Source organism: Pan troglodytes, chromosome 11, assembly GCF_028858775.2.
Source record: "Pan troglodytes isolate AG18354 chromosome 11, NHGRI_mPanTro3-v2.0_pri, whole genome shotgun sequence".
Taxonomy (NCBI): domain Eukaryota; kingdom Metazoa; phylum Chordata; class Mammalia; order Primates; family Hominidae; genus Pan; species Pan troglodytes.
In genome coordinates this window covers 40,993,122-41,011,470 of record NC_072409.2, presented here as the reverse complement: position 1 = coordinate 41,011,470, position 18,349 = coordinate 40,993,122, and the positions used below count along the sequence as shown (strand labels likewise).

General features: G+C 48.7%; 1 protein-coding gene across 1 annotated transcript in view; it reads left to right on the top strand.

The window, feature by feature from the left end:
• Window positions 1-1,503: 1,503 nt before the first annotated feature.
• TMOD1 (tropomodulin 1) overlaps window positions 1,504-18,349 on the top strand; it is a 100,087-nt gene continuing 83,241 nt past the window's right edge. Inside the window, exon 1 of the mRNA XM_003312195.5 lies at window positions 1,504-1,697. The gene's annotated coding sequence lies outside the window, so the exon portion shown is untranslated. The remainder of the gene's footprint in view (window positions 1,698-18,349) is intronic.

Sequence of the window (18,349 nt, the reverse complement as noted above, 5' to 3'; positions counted from 1 at the left end):
ACTCACATATCAGAATTTCTAAAGTGTTTCAATTTTTGTAACTTCAAGTGTTGTTGAAGATGGGAAACTGCACGGTACAATGGTACTATAACTTTGGAAGAGTTCAGCCTTATCTCTGCCGAAGTTGAGGTTAGGCTTTCTCTATCACCCAGCACTTCCAACAGCAGGCTGTGCGCGTGGACAGGAGGATTCTGGCAAGGAATGTTCGCAGCAGCACTATTTGTAATAGCTAAAACCTGGAAACAACCTAAATGCCCATTAATAGTCAAATGGATTTTTTTTTTAACTGTGGCATATTCATACAGTGAAAAACTACAGCTGCATAAAACCACAGATTAACAACAGATTTGAACAAATGAAGACATACTACAGAGGGAAGAAAAAAAACAAGGACATGATCACCGTAAGGGTCAAGAAAGTGATCATCTTTAGAAGGGAGTTGGGACCCAGGAGGGACAGGTTGGCTTCTGGGCTGTAGGCAATGTTCTCTGAGTGACTGGTTGCACAGGTGTTCACGTTGTAAAAAGTCATGAAGCTGCACATTTATTTTGTTTACACATAGAACATAACTTATGTTGTATGTTCTTATATGTTCGATTCACAACAAAAAATGTTTTAAAATAATCTGAAATATTAGATCACTGCTTATTTTTAAATGTATGGCATATACCCCTTGAAAAGAGCGTTCTCATTGTGAGGACTTTAGAGGAATTCATTTTCTTGAGAAACAAAATTTGGTTAATGAGTGTTTCTCATTAATAATCTATACATCAGGATTAAGAGCTGATTTTATTAAGGTCTACCCTACCAAAAGCTTTCCCATAATAATCCAAAATAAGACGTTTTCCTATTTCTATATAAATTCCTTTGCATGAGACATTTGTTTATTAAAACACTTAAAATTGTGTTTGGAATAAACCACCTAAAGTGGTTTGTTCTGGAAAAAAAAAAAAAAAAGCCTTTTAAGAACTTGGGTCTTTTTGTTGTGGTCATTTAAAATCAGTATTTTAGACACTCCACTCGCTCTCAGTGTAGAGAGAATGTATTCGATTGCGTGTTGGAACTACGTGTAGACAAAACGATCGCGGTTAAAGCTTGCGGCTCAGAGCCCACCTGTCCGCGCTGCTGGGAAACGGACGGAGCGGCGCTTCAATCAGAGGTGAAGGTGCAGCAGCCGCTTAGCTGGCTTTGGTCCATCACTTCTGGGGACTTCAGATTCTCAAAATCTTAAATTCTAGACCCCACAGGAATGCAAATCTGCCCACCTTTTCCCACATAACTCTACCGTCGCTCAAACTCTTCCTGGTACCAGCGGGGAAGCGGAGGAGACCCAGGCAGGGGCCCGCGCTCGCTCGGCTGCAGCCCGACTCCCCTGCGCTCCCGGCCCGGGGCCGCGTCCCGACGGGGAGGTGCGCTGCGCCCGGGCGCCCCCGAGTGGAGGGGGAGGGAAGGAGGGAGCCGGCGGCGGGCGGGGCGGGGCGCGGTGACAGCGCGAGCCGGGCCCGCCCCTGGCTCCCACCCCCGGAGCCCACAGCGCCCGCCCGCCCGCGGCCGCCCGGGAGCTCGTCCAGCCCCGCGCTGCGCTCGCCCGCCCGCTGCCCGCCGGAGCACCGCGGCCTCCGCCCGCGTCCATCTGCCCGCCGCCCGCGCCTGTTCCGCAGCCTGCGTCCGCGCCGGCCCCACAGCTCTGCGTCCGGGTAAGCCCCCACCCCGCCTGGGGTCCCCCTCGCGCTCGCGGGGCTCCCTGCCCCCGCTCCGGGGCCTCAGCCATATCTGGGCAAAATATTCAGCTGTCGCCGCCGCCGCCAAGAGGGACTGAGCGTGGCTCCCTCTATAAATAGCTGCCGCCTCGGGTTGCCTCTGGGGCTAGGGAGCCCGGGTCTCGGGGTCCCGAGCCCGGCGCTCCCGTCCCCGCCTCCCCGCGCGCGCAGCCCTGGCCAGGGCGCCCCCCGCTCTGGACCTCCGCACCGCGTCTGTGAACGCGAGAAGGACCCGGGGTTCTGGAGGAGACGGCGCCCCGGGCTGGGGTCCTGGCGGAGGGGCGCCCCCGCCGCCCGCAGGACTCCAGCGCGGCGGGGCTCTGAGCCCGCGGGGTGCTCAGCTGGGTACAGGTGCCAGCCGGAGCTGGGCTTGGGGGCGCGGCCTCTTCTCCGCCTGCAAGAGTCTGGGGGTGGGAGTGGGGGAGTAAAGGCTCGACTGGACGTGGAGCCCAGGTTCGCGCTGAGAGTGTTTGGGGCAGGAGAAGTTTCCCAAACTGCGAGAGACAAGGTTTAAAGCACCACGACACGCGCTACGCGGCCAAGTGGAGCTGGAAAGAGCTTGGAGGCGGGAGCCCCAGGTTGTCGCCGGCTCTCGGCATGGCCTTGGCAATCCCCCTCTTGTTTCTGGATCTCAGTCTCCCATTTGTAGGGGCGAGGTTTGGTAGCCGCGATGGAGCTGGGAGCCCAAGCCCTGAGAGCTGCAGGGCGCGCTCTTGGCCGCCTGCGCCTCCCCCCACCTGTTCACCCTCTCCGGGCCTGGGACGCTGGGGTCCCAGCCGCGCACATGCGGAGACGCTGCAGAAATCGGAGACTGACTGCCCCAGACTCGATCGTATCCTGGGACTCACTAAGGCCGTCGGATATCCTAAGCCGTACAACCCTAGGAAGTGCACTTTTGGGGTGCCTATGGGCATCTCTCTGCTCCGTAGCCGGCAAAGCAGCCTGTGAGCCACGCAGCTTCAGATGCGATGAGCTGGGCAGGGGCAGTGGTTCCAGTACAGCCGCTCCCTGGCCACAGTTTCCCGGTCTATATCGGGCCTATGATGCGTCCTCCAACCTGCGCAGCGCCGCCCCCTCCTACACCCTTCACCCACCGCTACTATTACAGACCCTGTCTCCAGCCCTCGCCCTATGCCCTCAGACTCTCGGAGACGACCTGGCCCAAGCTCCTCCGTGTCTGAATCGCAGAACCAGACCCTGAACCCAGGTGCTGGGCCCTCAGCGTGAGAACCCCTAGGGCCCCCACCCCATCTTTCTTCCAGAGGTGACTGCCATTTTGTCCTCTGTGCAGGGCCGCAGAGCCCCCTGCTCAAGGTCACACAGGGCCGGTCACGCCAGAAGGTCTGCAGTCTCCCAGCCTTTCCCATCTCTTTCCGCACCCTTCCCACTGCTCAGGCAGGTCCGGGAGCTCTGGGAGCACCCGATCAATGCCCCCTCTTCTTGAATCTGCTGCTGTTCTGGACTTTACCTTGTCTGGACAATAGCGCCCTCATCCTGAAGTTTCCTTTTTGCTTCTACTTTACTTTCTGTTATGTGTTTTTTTCTAAAGCCATCTCAAAGACTTACAGAAAAAAGAATTAACGGGAAATGGAGTCAGATAATAAAGTTTCCATCAGTTAGAGCCACACAACCAACAGGCAGAGTGAAAACAAGAATACTGTCACTTTGGTGTATTATCTTTAATGAGCTAGTCTTACAAACCCGTGTTTTAGAGAGTCATTGACCCTTGAGTTTCTCCCAGCCTAAGATGAAAGCCAGTGTCCTCTAAAAATAGCCTCCGCCCCACCTTATCAGGGTCTCACACCTTCTCCCTCCTTCAGGGTAGGGCGTTTTCTTGCAGCTCAGCATAAACAGAAAACACAAAGTAGGTGTGGCAGCTCTGAGCAATGGGAGGTGGACTGGCCTGGAGGTTAGGATATCTGGCTCCAGCCCCAACTCTGCCACCCACTCAGAGGAACCTTGAGCAATGAGGGGGCAGACAAGGTGGTCTCTAGTGGACCTGGAGTGGAGAGGGCTTAGAGTCTCCCTTGGAAGCCTTTCTAGCATGACCCATCCTGTAAGGAATAGCTGGGGAAGGAGTGAGAGACAGTGGCTTTCCCAGGTGCCAAGGGAGGAGAGAGGTGGGCAGTGTCACTTGCTGTGGAGAGACAGGAGTAGGGGGATGAGGACTGGGAAAAGACCATCAGGATTGGCAGGGATCATGAGTGACTTAGACCAGGGTATTGCAGCAGGCTCAAAAAATGAGATCTGCCAGTGACCCAGCCTGTCTGAGCCTCGTTTTCTCCTCATACAATGGAGACAACAATAGCCCCATTTCATAGGGGCTGCTTGTGAGAATTAAGTGAGATGATTCAGGGCAAGCCCTCAGCCCAGAGCCTGATATTGCAATGATAGTATTCGTTGTGGTGAGGGGGAAAGGCAGGAGCTAACAGGAGCTGAAGAAGTTCTCCACTTCTTCAGGCTGTAGGCTGAAGAAGGCTCTCAACAGAGCCAGCAACTCTTTCTAAAAGCTTGGATGAGAAAGGAAGGGAGAGGGAAGGTAGCAGGAACTGAGGACAAGGAACAGAAGGGAGGCAGGCATTCTAGGATAAAGACTATGGCAAGAAGTGAGAAGAACCCAGGAGAGGGGAGAGAGTTAAAGGAGAATCTTAAAGGTGTGCCCATAATGAGGATTGGGGACCTTCCTTAGTGACTTGCAGAATGTCACAGACTCTGCAGGTGGCCTTCATCCCCTGGAATGAGCAAAAAAAGGTAAAATGAAGCAGATCCTGGCTCAGACCCCTATGTATCTGGCAGACCAGTATCTGCGATGGAGGATGGTGATGGGCTGTGAAGAGTGTTTTGACCCTGCTCCGGGGCCTCATAACCTTGGCTTATTTATTTCTGAAATGACATCATCTATCGATGACTCCTGCTGAGCCCGGTCGTAATGGCCTTTTCCAGTCAATGTTTTGACTTTTCAGTCTTACTAATGGACCAGCCAGGCTGCCAACATTTCTAAAGAGGCCAGTTCACTTTTCCCTTAAAGCCAGAACACCAGATACATCAATTATTGGGCTGCTAGGAGCCATTATCAGTTTAAAACCACAGGCCTGTTTCTATGGAAAAGCATGAACCAGATAGCACAATTCCGGGCCATTTCCTCTCTTTTGTTTTGTTTTGTAAAATCTTCCTTTGGCTAATCATGATAGAACCTAATTCTCTTTGCTCTTAATGAGAGAATGAGCTCATTGGAGTCAACTTAGGACACGGTCTGGGAGGTTTTCTTTCGTGTTAGGTGTTGCTGGGTCTTTGTCTGATCTGAAAAACTAAACAAACTCAAGCATGCCTTTTGTTTCTCCTTCTCTTATGTCCTTTTGGTTTTCTTTCAGAGAAAAAAATGATTTGTGAAAGGGTTGGACATTACCATCTGTGAGGAGGAAAGAGGGAGGGAGAGGGAGACAAGGGCTTGCGTCCATCCACGCATGTCCATCCCTGTCTCAGTTCATGTTTTCAGGGGCCCCAGCCTCAGGCCCCACTCACTCTGGGGCTTCAAGGGTGGTGACCCCAGGGCCATTTCTAGCGATGATTCTGGAGGATGATGAGTTGTGACCACTGCGTTGTTGCTCTCCATGCCCAAAGGAATGAAGGAAAGCAGAACTGCCTCTGGGCATCCTTCAGCCTCCTTCGTAGACTCATCGCTGCTGCCCATCGCTTTGCTGTTGGTGCCTTGGTGCCACTCCTACCCCTATTCTCTTTCCACCGCACACTCTCACAGTCTCATTCACTCCCACGACTCCAGTCACCTCACAGCTCCCTAATTCTTGCATCAAGCTGGACTGTGCTCCTCATCTATAGACATCTCTGCCTCCTGATTCCTTTCTCTTCACCACCCCATTCATTTGCCCACCAAGTCCTGTCAATGCTACCTTCCTTAATTTCTCTTACATCCATTTCTATCGCCACATCCACTACCCCAGTAAGGACTTCCTCTCTCCCCGAAGCTGCTCTCAGAGCCTCTTAAAGGTATTTCTGCCTCAAGTCATTCCTTCTTCCACGCTGCTGTTAAAAGATCTTCACCTGCGTCAATTGTCTCCCTTCAGGCACTCTCCATTTCCTAAGGGATAAAGACCAGATTCCTTAGCCTCTAAGACCGGGCCTCAAGCTACTTCTCCAAAATCATCTCTAGGCACTCCTCCAAATTCTCTTTACCTTCTGGCCATGGCAAAAGGTAAAGAGAGGCATGCTGTGCCTTCATGCCTCCCTGCCTTTCCCCTGCTGTTCTTTCGGCCTTCAGTGCTGTTCTCCCTCTTCTCAGTCTGTGAACTTGTAATCACCCTTAAAAGCAAAGTTCTTCATTGATTTACCTGTAGCCCCACAGCCCCCTGTGCCAACTCAGAGCACCAGCCAGAGTGTGTTCTAAATGGAACCACCCAATGATGTATCTCTGTCTCTGGCTAGACTAAAAGCTCCCTGAGGACGAGGTTTCTGACTCATTTATTTCTGCTTCCCCATGTGCAGCTCAGAGCTTAATGTGTGACATAGTACAGGCACTTCAGGTTTTAATAAATGGCTGACCACCGAATGAATGAATGAATGCAAGAAATAAATGAATGAAGGCTCTGTGATAACCAGGACAGTCACACAACACCAACCAGCATTTACAGCATGTTCTCCTACCCGACCAAATCATCAGCTCTATGAGGGCAGAGACCACACCTATTCTGCTCCCCACCGCCAGCTCTCTAGCTCCTATCAGCCCCATCATGATATGTAGCTAGTGTGAATCCAAGAGCTCATTTGAAATTCACAGTAACCCCATGAGGGAGGAACAGCAAGTATTGTTACCTACCTTTTGTAATGGGACAGTGAACCCTAGTAGGAATTGTCCCAGGTCATCCAATTCCAGAAAACTGAAGTGCTCTCCAGGGTTTGACAAACTTGAGAAATGAGTCTTCTTGTTTTATATCCATGCTTCTCTAACTTTAATGTGCATTGAAATTACTTTGGATCTTTTCAGAAATGCAGATTCTGGTTCAGTAGGTATGAGATGGGGCTTGAGAGTCTGAGTTTCTAAAAAGCTCCTTGCTTCTAATAAGCTCTAATAAGTTGATTAGAAAATAAACTTAATAATTCCTAATAAGCTCTAATAAACATCTAGTCAGGTGGTGTTGATTAGTATCTACAAACCACCACATTTTGAACACCAAGGTGAGTGCTAGTTACCACAAAGCTTCCTCCTGGCCATTGCATTAAGATAGTGGATTTTTAAATCTACAAATGAATTCATTTGTGCCTTGGATCAAAATCAAGGGCTCTTTCTGGTCAGCAAACTTCTTGCAAGTTTGGATCTATGAGCACAAGATGGGTGCCTGGCCAGTGCTGGGATGGGAACCTGAGACACCTGAGACCCTGAGACATCAAAACCACTCAGAAGTGTGCAAAGTGAAGGTAAGAGAGAGGGAGACGTGAGGACAGACTTCCTCCATGCAAACCAAGAGAGATTTAAAAATTCAGAATGGATAGCAACATTGCATGCATTTGCTTATTATGGTTTTACATTGTATTCCACTTACAGCATTAAAAAGGCTTGAGATGGCTTAAAAAATAAACTACATGACCAATGCAACTAGTAAGAACAGAAATTCTAGAAAGACAGGCAGAAACCCTGAAGATTAAGATCACGAAACTCCTGGAGAATCTGATTAGAGCTTATGAATTCTTGCTCCACAAAAATGAATATATTCATATACACAACAATTTGCATATCATTTCAGTGGGTGTGTGATTCCCCTGAAGCCTATTCAAAAGTCCAGGTTAAGAGCACCCGATACAGAGAATAAAGAGAGAAAATTATGCCAGCGCCCTGGCTGAAGATGACAACTGTATTTGGACACTCAAATTGGCTCTGAGATGACTCATGGCAGCCAAGGGGAAAGGGGGGGACAAGATGAATGGGAGGACTCTTGGTGTCTGATAGTAGAAGGAAGAACATCAATCAGTCTTTCAGGAGAGGGAACTATTTTCTTAGCCCCAATCCTCAGTATATTGTCAAGACAGGCCACTAGACAGAGGGCATAGTGGTTAGGGCGGACTCTGGATCAGTCCGCACAAGGCCAGGGAACCTAGGAGCAATGAAGGGCAGACTCAAATCCTTCATTAGTCCTTTGGGGGGCCTTAAATAGCAATTGACACATAATGAAACACAATCTATCTTCCTGATTCACACACACACACACACACACACACACACACACAGACTCTGGAGACCACCTTGCTGGATTCAAATCCAAGGTCTACTAGTTACTGGCTCTGTAATCTCAGGTAACTTTTAACATTTCTTTTTTTCTTTTCTTTTTTTTTTTTTTTTGAGACAGAGTCTCGCTCTGTCACCCAGGCTGGAGGGCAGTGGGGCGATCTCAGCTCACTGCAACCTCCGCCTCCCAGGTTCAAGCATTTCTCCTGTCTCAGCCTCCCGAGTAGCTGGGACTACAGGTGCACACCACCACACCTGGCAAATTTTTGTATTTTTTAGTAGAGATGGGGTTTTGCCATGTTGGTCAGGCTGAACTCCTGACCTCAGGTGATCCACCCACCTCGGCCTCCCACAGTGCTGGAATTAGAGGCGCGAGCCACCGCACCCAGCCAACTTTTAACATTTCTGTGCCTAGTGTCGCCATCTATAAACTGGGGTTGTTGTGGGGATGAAATTAGTTCTTATATGTAAAATGCTTAAGACGTGCCTGGGATATTATGTAAGCGTGAGCTGTTATATTATGGGAAGGTGGCAGCATGGAGTACTGGTAATGAGTACTGATTGCCTGCCTGGATGTAGATCCTGGCTCTACCACTTATTAGCTTTGTGACCTTGGTCAGTGTACTTACTGGGTTAAACAGGGTCCCCCCCAAAAGTCATGCCCACCTAGCACCCCAGAATGTGACCTTTCTCTGGAAATATGGTCTTTACAAATGTAATTAATGAAGTTAAAATGAGGTCACACTGGATTAGGGTACGTCCTAACTACCCTATGACTGGTGTCTTAAGAAGAAGAGTGGACACATGCCCTTAAAAAGGCTTGAGATGGCTTAAAATAAACCTATATAGGCAGCATAACTAGTAAGAACAGATGATGATGGAGTCAGAGATTGGAGTGATGTGGCTGCAAACCAAGGACTGTCAGGGATGGCCAGCAGACACCAGAAGGTAGGAATGAGGCATGGAACAGATTCCCCGTCAAAGCCTCCAGAAGGAATCAACCCTGCTGACACCTTGATTTTGGACTTCTGGTCCTCTGAACTGAGACAGAGTAAATCTCTCTTGTTTTAAGCCATCCAGTTTGTGGTCATTTATTATGGCAGCCCTATAAAACTAACATAGTCTGCACTTCTTCATCTGTAAAATGGGGATAATAAAAGTATCTGCTTCACAATTATTAAGACTGCAAGAAATAATCCATGTAAAGAGCTTAGCATTGTGCCTGGTATGCAGTAAGAACAAAACAAAGCTTCTATTATAAGGTACAGTGACAAGTGGCCAACAGTAGCCTCAAGGATGGTGTTAATAGTAGTCTGTTGTATGTCTCTAATTTATTTACTCAATGTCTTATTGAATTTTTATGCCGTTTTGGGGGTTTTGGGTTTTTTTTCACTAATAGAGGTTTTTTTTATTTTGTTTTGTTGTGTTTTGTTTTAGACAAGGTCTCACTCTTTCACCCAGGCTGGAGTGCAGTGGCTCACTGCAACCTCCACCTTCTGGGCTCAAGTGGTCCTCCCCCGAACCCCAGAAGCTGGGACCACAGGTGCATGCCACCATGCCCAGCTAATTTTTTGTATTTTTAGGCGAGACGGGGTTTCACCATGTTGCCCAGGCTGATCTTGAACTGAAAAAGGGTATACCAATGTAACTTCTCTTCTGTGTGAGGACACTGGTCTCCCCACATCTTGTCAACACTGGGAATTCTCAGACTTTTAAATCTCTGTCAATCTGATAGAACTGATATCTCATTCCACAATTTGCTTTTTTATAATTATAAGTGAGTTTTGTTATTATTTATATGTGTATTAGCCATTAGTATTTCCTTTTGTGTGAACTGTCTATTCCTTTCCTCTTTCCACATTTTCTGGCCTGTTCTGTTTTTTTATTGGAGGAACTCTTTGTCTATTAAACAAATCAGCCTTTTGTTTAATATGAAGCAAATATATTTTCCCCCAGCTTGCCGTTTGCTTTTCGGTATTGCTCATATTAATTTTCATATTGGTTTTTTGGAAAATACAAAAACATGTTTCATAAAGCTCTATCTTACAGTAACACCTGCTGTGAGGCTGCGTGATGAAGTTCATGTTTGTAAAATGGAGAATGAGGATAGGAATGAATTCCACAAGCTTTCCTACAAGTTAGCTTTTTTTTTGTTTTGACACTGAGTTTCACTCTGTTGCCCAGGCAAGAGTGCAGTGACACAATCTCGGCTCACTGCAACCTCCACTGCCCAGGTTCAAGCGATTCTTTTGCCTCATCCTCCCGAGTAGCTGGAATTACAGGTGCCCACCACCACGCCTGGCTAATTTTTGTATTTTTAGTAGAGACGGGGTTTCACCATGTTGGCCAGGCTGGTCTCGAACTCCTGACCTCAGGGGATCTGCCCACGTCAGCCTCCCAAAGTGCTGGGATTACAGGCGTGAGCCACCACACCCGGTCTACAGGTTAGCTTTTATTCTACCAGTGCTTTTGACTTATGGCTATCAAAGCTAATAATAATGCTAGGCATTTATTCATTCATTCATTCATTCATTCAACGAATATGTCTTCAGCACTGGACAGGTGCAGGGCTTTGTGAAGGACCATGGGAGACAGAGATGTTTGTCCTCAGGTAGCTTTTAGTCTTGTGGGAGTAGGGGTGCCTGAAGATAATGCAATAACTCCCAAAGAACTCTGATGGCCTCTCTTGTTTGTACTACAATCGTTGGCTTCCTAGAACTCTCTTCTGCTGGTGTGGAGGAAAATGAAATGGAAGGGGCAGAGCGTGGGGAGAGCTAAGTGTGGCCTGAACCAGGAAAGTTGCAGAGACGTAGGAGGAGTGGAGTGCAGCATGGTTTGAGGGCAGGTGGGCAGGCCAGCTGAGACAGGGAGATGTCTTCAGACTCTTTTCCTGGAACCCTGTTGCTTACAGATGATTGCTGTGGTGACTCAGACACCATGATGACCCCAAGAGATGCAAAATGAAAACATGCACCCGTGCGCGCGCGCACACACACACACACACACACAGGCACACACACACACACACACGCACAGGCTTTTCCAATTTAAACCACTTGACAACTTTGACGTTTAGAGCATTGAGCATGGCTCATTGTGTTCTGGGATGAAGCTCATAGCAACTGCAGAAAGTGATGGAGTCAAACACTATGTTTAGTGTGTTTGTTTTTTTAGAAGGTACTTTCCCATATGACTAAGAGAATGAAATCAGCCAGTGAAAATAACTGCAAATGAGCCAGAAAACAAGTCTGTTAACAATAGCTGGTCTCTAAGTCCCCATCCTCCTCCATTCAGGGGCTCCACACACATCTGTCATAATAGAACTAGGCCTTAAAGGGCTTTAAATCCTGTATTGTCAACTCCCCAACAACCACCATCAATCAAGACATCAACCCTCTCTGGAAGACCTCATCTAGGGCTCTGCCATCGCTGCTCACAGCCTATAGAGACAGGTGCTCGCTACTTCCCGGCTTAGCCCAGTGTACCCCTGGGCAGTTTTTGTTTGTTTGCTTGTTTGTTTGTTTGTTTTTTGAGTCTCATTCTGTCACCCAGGCTGGAGTACAGTGGTGCAAACAGGACTCACTGCAGCTTCTTCCTCCTGGGCTAAAGCAATCCTCCCGCTTCAGCCTCCTGAGTAGCTGGGACTACAGGAGTGCGCCATCACACCTAGCTAATTTTTAAATTGTTTGTAGAGACAAGGTCTCACCGTGTTGCCCAGGCTGGTTTCAAACTCCTGGCCTCAAGCGATCCGCCTGCCTCTGCCTCCCAAAGTGCTGGGATTACCGGTGTGAGTCACTGTGCCCAGCTGGCCCTCGGGCAGTTTTTATTGTTAGAAAGTTCCTTGTGCTGATCAGAAATCTACTTCCTGGTAATTTCAATAAATCTATGTCTTCTGCCCTCTGGGGAGCCACAGACCTCTTCTGTTCCCTCTTCCCCAGGTGAGCCCAGTAGAGGTTTGGAGAGTGTGACCATGTTCCTCCTGGTCCTTCAACTGTTCTTCATATGACACCTTGTTCACCTTCTCTGGACTCAGCACCACTCAAAAGAGAAGGCCTAATTCACAGCAGAGGTCATCCCCATGTCCAGAAGGCATATGAAATGTGCTCAGCATCATTAGTCGTCAGGGAAATGCACAATGAGTTCCCACTACCTGCCCACCAGAATGGCTAACAGGAAGGTGCTGACAGTACCAAGTGTTGACAAGGTTGTGGAGCAGCTGGAACTATCATACATTGTTGGTAGAAATGTAAAATTGTAAAATTACTTTGGAAAACTGACAATATCTACTGAAACTAAACATATGCCCACTCTATGACCTAGCAATTCCACTCCTGGGTACACACTCAAAAGAAGGAAGTGCTTATTTCTACCAAAAGACATATTCATAGCACTGTTTATAATTACCAAATACTGGAAATAACCTAAATGACCATTAAAAGTAGAGTAAATAAATAAATTATGGTATATTTCAGATAATGGAATACTACACATCAATGAGAAAGAACAAACTGTTACTACACACAGTAGCACAGGTGAATCTCACAGATACAATGTTGAATGAAAGAAACCAGACGCAAAAAAAAAAAACCCCAAAAAACACATCCACTATATGTTTCCATACAATGTTCAAAAAACCAAAACTAATCTACAGTCTTAAAGGTCAGAATAGTACTATAAATATATTATTTTATATATATTATAAATAGTTACTTTTGAGGGAGATTGACTAGGAGGGAATTTAAGGAAGTTTTCTTGGGGGCTGGAAATGTTTAGTATCTTCATTTGAATGTCTACATAGGTATATAAATGTGGGAAAATTACATGAGTTGTATACTTAAGCCTTGCACACTTGACTGTATATAGCCAGTGTCTTGTTTAAAAAAGATAATTACCACCCACCCCCCACAAAAGAGTGTGGCCCAGAGTTGAGCTCCAGCATAAAGCCAAGCAAGACTGTCATTGCCCTTACTTTGGCACTACACTTTTATTACAGCAGCTAAGGTCTCACCATGGCTTTGGGGATGAGCACCTCGAACTGTTGATTTATGCTGGGTCTACAGTCACCGGAGAGCCCCACATCTTTCTCATGGCTGCTCAGCCACGTCCACTCATCAGGTGCTTGCAGGCTGCAGGCTGGGCCTGAAGGAAGGTGAAGGAAACCGGTTATCGAGCTGTATCATCCCTTCTCTCATGTCCCCTTTACAGTACCCCTTGGGAGAACATTCAGTCCGTGTCCTGCTCTCACTTTGCAGAAGAAACCCCGAATCTCAGAGGCACAAAGTGGTATGCCTGAGGCTGCCCAGTCAGCTAGAGCCAGGGGCAGGGATTTCAGCCCAGGTTTGCATGACCCCTAGTTCAAGCTCTCATCTTTAACCAGGCTGACCCAAGATGAGGCCTCACCTGTAAAGGAAACTAAGGGCCCAGGGCATCTGTTCTGCTCCAGGGGTGGTGGATGAAGAGAGGACGGGTGTGACATTATCCCAGGATCTCTGTGTGAGTCTTATCTCCCCATGTTAATTATAAGCTCCTGAGAGCTAGGACTTCTTATTAATTTCTGTCTCTCCCAAAAAGACCCAGCATGCCCTCCCCATAGTGGGTACCCAGTAAATACTCACCCAGTGAATTAGATTGTAGAAACTGAGATCCAGAGAAGTAAAGCAATTTGCTCAAGGTCATATGGCAGGTCCTCAACTAAAGTCAGGACTTGTAACCAGGCCCCCTGACTTCTATGGCAATGCTCCTTCTGCCATTGCACAGTGGCCCTAGTGTCCTCTAGACCCCGGGACTAGAAATTTCAATGGATTGGAAGACACTAGGGAGGAAAAGGACCTTCACATGTAAGCCAAGGCTGAGTCTGGCCCTGGGGCCTTCAGAACATGTGCCCTGGGGCTAAGGCTGGAAACAGGTTGTACACCTGTGCAGGTGCACAGAGTCCTGCTTTCAGAGGGACACTGTGCTTGGTGGAATGTTCTGCAGTCACTGTCTTAAATTTTTTTTTTTTTTGAGACAGAGTCTCACTCTGTTGTCCAGGCTGGAGCACAGCAGCACGATCTTGGCTCACAGCAACCTCTGTCTCCCAGGTTCAAGTGATTCTCCTGCCTCAGCCTCCCGAGTAGCTTGGATTACAGGTGCCCGCCACCACACCTGGCTAATGTTTTTTTTTGGGGGGGGGGGGGGTTGTGTTTTCTTTTTTTTTCTTTTTCTTTTTCTTTTTTTGTATTTTTAGTAGAGACAGGGTTTCACCATGTTGGCCAGGCTAGTCTTGAACTCTTGACCTCAAGTGATCCGTCCGCCTTGGCCTCCTAAAGTGTTGGGATTACAGGCGTGAACCACCGCACCTGGCCAAAATTCTTAATAATTTTATCTTTGAATTTATATTTTTAAGTGAAGTTTCAATGGAGTATGTGCCAGGGCTCAGAACCTCAGCTTGCATGAGGTCCCACCTCTTGTTGCCTCACTGCTTCCTGGGGATGGGTTCTTGGACTAGAGCTCCCTCGCCCCTGGCACCCTCTGGTTCCATTCAGCCTCCCACTTCCCACTCCTGCTGGGCTGCCAGTGAGGCCGCCTGGTGTATTCAGCTGGAAACTCTGCAGGGCAAGCCTTTCATCCACTGCTCATACAGGTACCTAATGTCCTGGCACAGGGGTTGTAATACCGTTGGGAATTGCCCATGATATTGCAGTCGCTGTGCCAGGACATTAGGTAATCTGAATTAGAAATGGACGAAAGGATTGTGTTGCGGCAGCGGCCAGGACCAGGCCACTCACTACCTGGATCAGGGGCAGACAAGAAGATTGTGTTGGGCCAGTGACCCGTGGGAAGGGGAAATGCCTGGCATGACTTCCTGGCCCTCCCCTAGGGCAGGATGTGTCGGTCCTGGGTGTGATAAGAGAAAGAAATTGGCAGCCAGTGGGCTTCTTGTGCAGTACACGGACACCTATGTGGATCACGGTATTAATAATAAATAAAAAACACCATGACAGTCTGGGCATGGTGGTTCACACCTGTAATCCCAGCACTTTGGGAGGCTGAGGCAAGAGGATTGACTGAGTCCAGGAGTTTGAAACCAGCCTGGTCAACATAGTGAGACCCTGTCTCTACCAAAAGTTTGTAAACTAAAACAAAAATGAAAAAAAAAAAAAAAAAACACCATGCCAGATCAAGAGAGAGACCATGGGAGAAACGAAGAGCTTTATATTTTGATACTTTGTTTTGTTTTTGTTTTGAGACAGGGTCTCAATCTGTTATCCAGGCTGGAGTGCAATGGCATGATCTTGGCTCACTGCAACTCCTGCCTCCCAGGCTCAAGCAATCCTCCCACCTCAGCCTCCCAAGTAGCTGGGACTACAGGCACACACCACCATGCCTAGCTAATTTTTCTATCTTTTGTAGAGACAGGGTTTTGCCATGTTGCCCAGGCTGTTCTCGAACTCCTGAGCTCAAGCAATCCATCCACCTCAGCCTCCCAAAATGCTGGGATTACAGGCATGAGCCACCAAGCTCAGCCTATTTTGGTACCTTTAATGGCACTTTTGTCTTGCCTTTTGAGCAAAGGGTCCCACTGTTTTACTTTGCACTGAACCCAGCAAATTACATAGCCAGTCCTGCCTGGGTGCATCTTTCAGCAAGGCAGAGTGAGAAGCCTCAGCTATTTTACACAGGGGATCCTTAGGGGAAGCAGGATGGTTTGGAATCAAGACATTGGTGACTGAGAGAGCTCAGCCCTCTCAGTTCAGCTCTCTCCCTCTCCCTGTTTCTCCTCGGCTCTCTTCTATCTGGAACCCATCACAGGTGACAACACGCCCCCGGGGACATGAAACTGCAAGCATAAAAGTAGTTATATTTTTATGCGCTGCAAAGGTCTCTGCACATCGGAGGAGTGGTTATTGGCATAATTATTGCACCACCTTTTATGACCCTGATCTCAGCCTTAAAAACTAAGGAAGCTAAGCCCCCTCAAACTTCCATTACTTTTTGTCTACTCCTTCCACACCTTACCCTACCCCTGCCCACCCAATCGATTGCTGGTTGACTTTCTTCCCCTGCCGGTCACTGGCCTGAGATAGGATTCAGTTTTCCACCCTCGCCCAGGGGTCTGTATCCCTGACTGACAATTCAGTTCAATCTGCAGTAACTTCACCTTCACTCTGAGCCAGGCAGGGGCTGGGCGCTGAGATGTGCAGATGTCAGATGTGATCTTGCCCGGCTCAATCTGGGAACACAGAGAGATGTGGGGAGTCCCAGTCTCCTCCGCTAGGCAGGGGCAGCGCTGCTTCCTTAGAGCTTCCTACAGAGGTGTGGGAGCAGAGGGGGGCATTATCCCAACCAGGGGTGCTGGGAGCCTGTGTGGTGAGGTGCGCTTTAAAGACATGCTCTCTATCCATCCATGGGAAGCAGTTGGAGCTTGGGAAGCAGTCGGAGCTTAGGAGTTGGAGCTTGGGAAGCAGTTGGAGTTTTCAGCTTGGGAGTAGCATGAGGACTGATTTTCACCAAGGTCATTTGGAGGCTGAGTTGAGTGAGGATAGGAAGGAGGGAGAACTGAGGCAGGGGACTAGTTTGGAGACCACTGCACTCACTGAGATCATAAGAGGCAGTGCTGTGAGAAGGGAGAGGAGGGACAGATCCAAGGATGTTAAAGAGACAGGATTCCAGTCACAAAGAGACAACACAGCATGACTCCAGTCATCGGTGGCCCCCGGAGTAGTCCAATTCACATAGACAGAAAGGAGAATGCGGTTGCCAGGGGCTGGGGGAGGAGAGAAAGGGGAGTTAGAGTTTAATAGGGACAGAGTTTTTAGTCTGAGAAAATGAAAAAGTTCTGGAGATGGATAGTAGTGACGGTTGCACAACAACAGGAATGTACTTAATGCCGCAGAACTGTGCAACTAAAAATTGTTAAAATGGTAAATTTTATGTTTTGTGTATTTTACCACAATTTGAAAAGCAACTGTAACAACAAAAAGATAGTGGGCCTGTGGGGGTGGGGAGGAGAGGCCAGACATGGTGGCTCACACGTATAATCCCAGCACTTTGGGAGGCTGAAGTGGGAGGATTGCTTGAGGCCAGGGGTTCAAGGCCAGCCTGGGCAACATAGCAAGACCTCATCTCTACAAAAAAATTTTTTTTTAATTAGCTGGGCATGGTGATGCACCCCTGTACTCCCAGCTACTTGAGAGGCTGAGGAGGGAGGATTGCTTGAGCCTGGGAGCTGGAGGCTGCAATGAGCTATGATTATATCACTACACTCCAGCGTGGGTGATGGAGAAAAAAAAAAAGTTTAAAAAAAGAGAAAGAGCTTTGTCAGGCTCAGGCTGGCCCTGAGCTGGAGAGTGGGCTGGGAAGTCTATGCTGACCCCAAGGGTCTGGCCTGGGTGACTGACAGGCAGAAGAGGAGCTGCAAACCAGGCCAGGGGAGGGTGGTGGTGCCGAAGCCGGACACGCATGCAGGGTTGGGCATATGGGGCCTGAGGACTCCAGGGGGAGGTACCCAGAAGGGAGCAGGGGCTCAGGAAGGGGCCTGGGCTGGATAGACACCATCTGAGTGTCCTCAGCTTATCACAGGCAGCAGGCCCCACACGGGAGAAGATGAGAACCAGCCAGGGAGAACGTGAGAAGAGGGCAGAGCCCAGAGAAACAGGTGGGCCAAGAATAATGCGTCATCAAGGAGACCTGGGAGGATTCAGAAAGAAAGCAGGGAAACCAGGAGAGTTTCGCTGCAAGGAGTGGGAGCTCATTAAGGTCCCTTAGGACAGCGAGTGGGCGTGGCCAGATGGATGGGCCTGGACAGGCTCATGGGAGGACAGGGGGCTCGTGGGAAACAGGCTGAGCCGTACCATCCAGGCTTGAGGGAGGGGGGCCTGGGCATTGTTGGGTCTTGTGTGCTCTGTCTCTCATGGGCAGCACAAGCTGTCCCTCAGGACTCCACTCCCTTGCCCATTCTCATCCCCCATCGCCTCAGCTTCCACCCGTCCACCATGGGCCCCCCAGCTTCTCTTCACCACAGCTGCCCCAACACCTGCCCCATCTTCTCCTCCTGTCCCAGTTCCATGTTATTATGGGTTGGATTGTGTCCCCAAAAAAGCTGCACCTGTGAATGTGACCTGTGAATGTGATAAGGTCCTTAGGGAAGCCCTAATCCAATATGACTGCTGTCCTCAGGAAAAGGGGAAATTTGGATCCAGACATGTGCAGAGGGTAGACGCTGCGAAGAAAAAAACAGGGAAAGGAGCCTCTGCCGGCCAAGGAACACCTGAGGCCAACAGAGCAGCTGGGAACAGATTCGTCCTCAGAGCGAGCCAGCCCTGCTGACCCTTGATTTCTGACTTCTGCCTCCAGAACTGAGAGCCAACACACT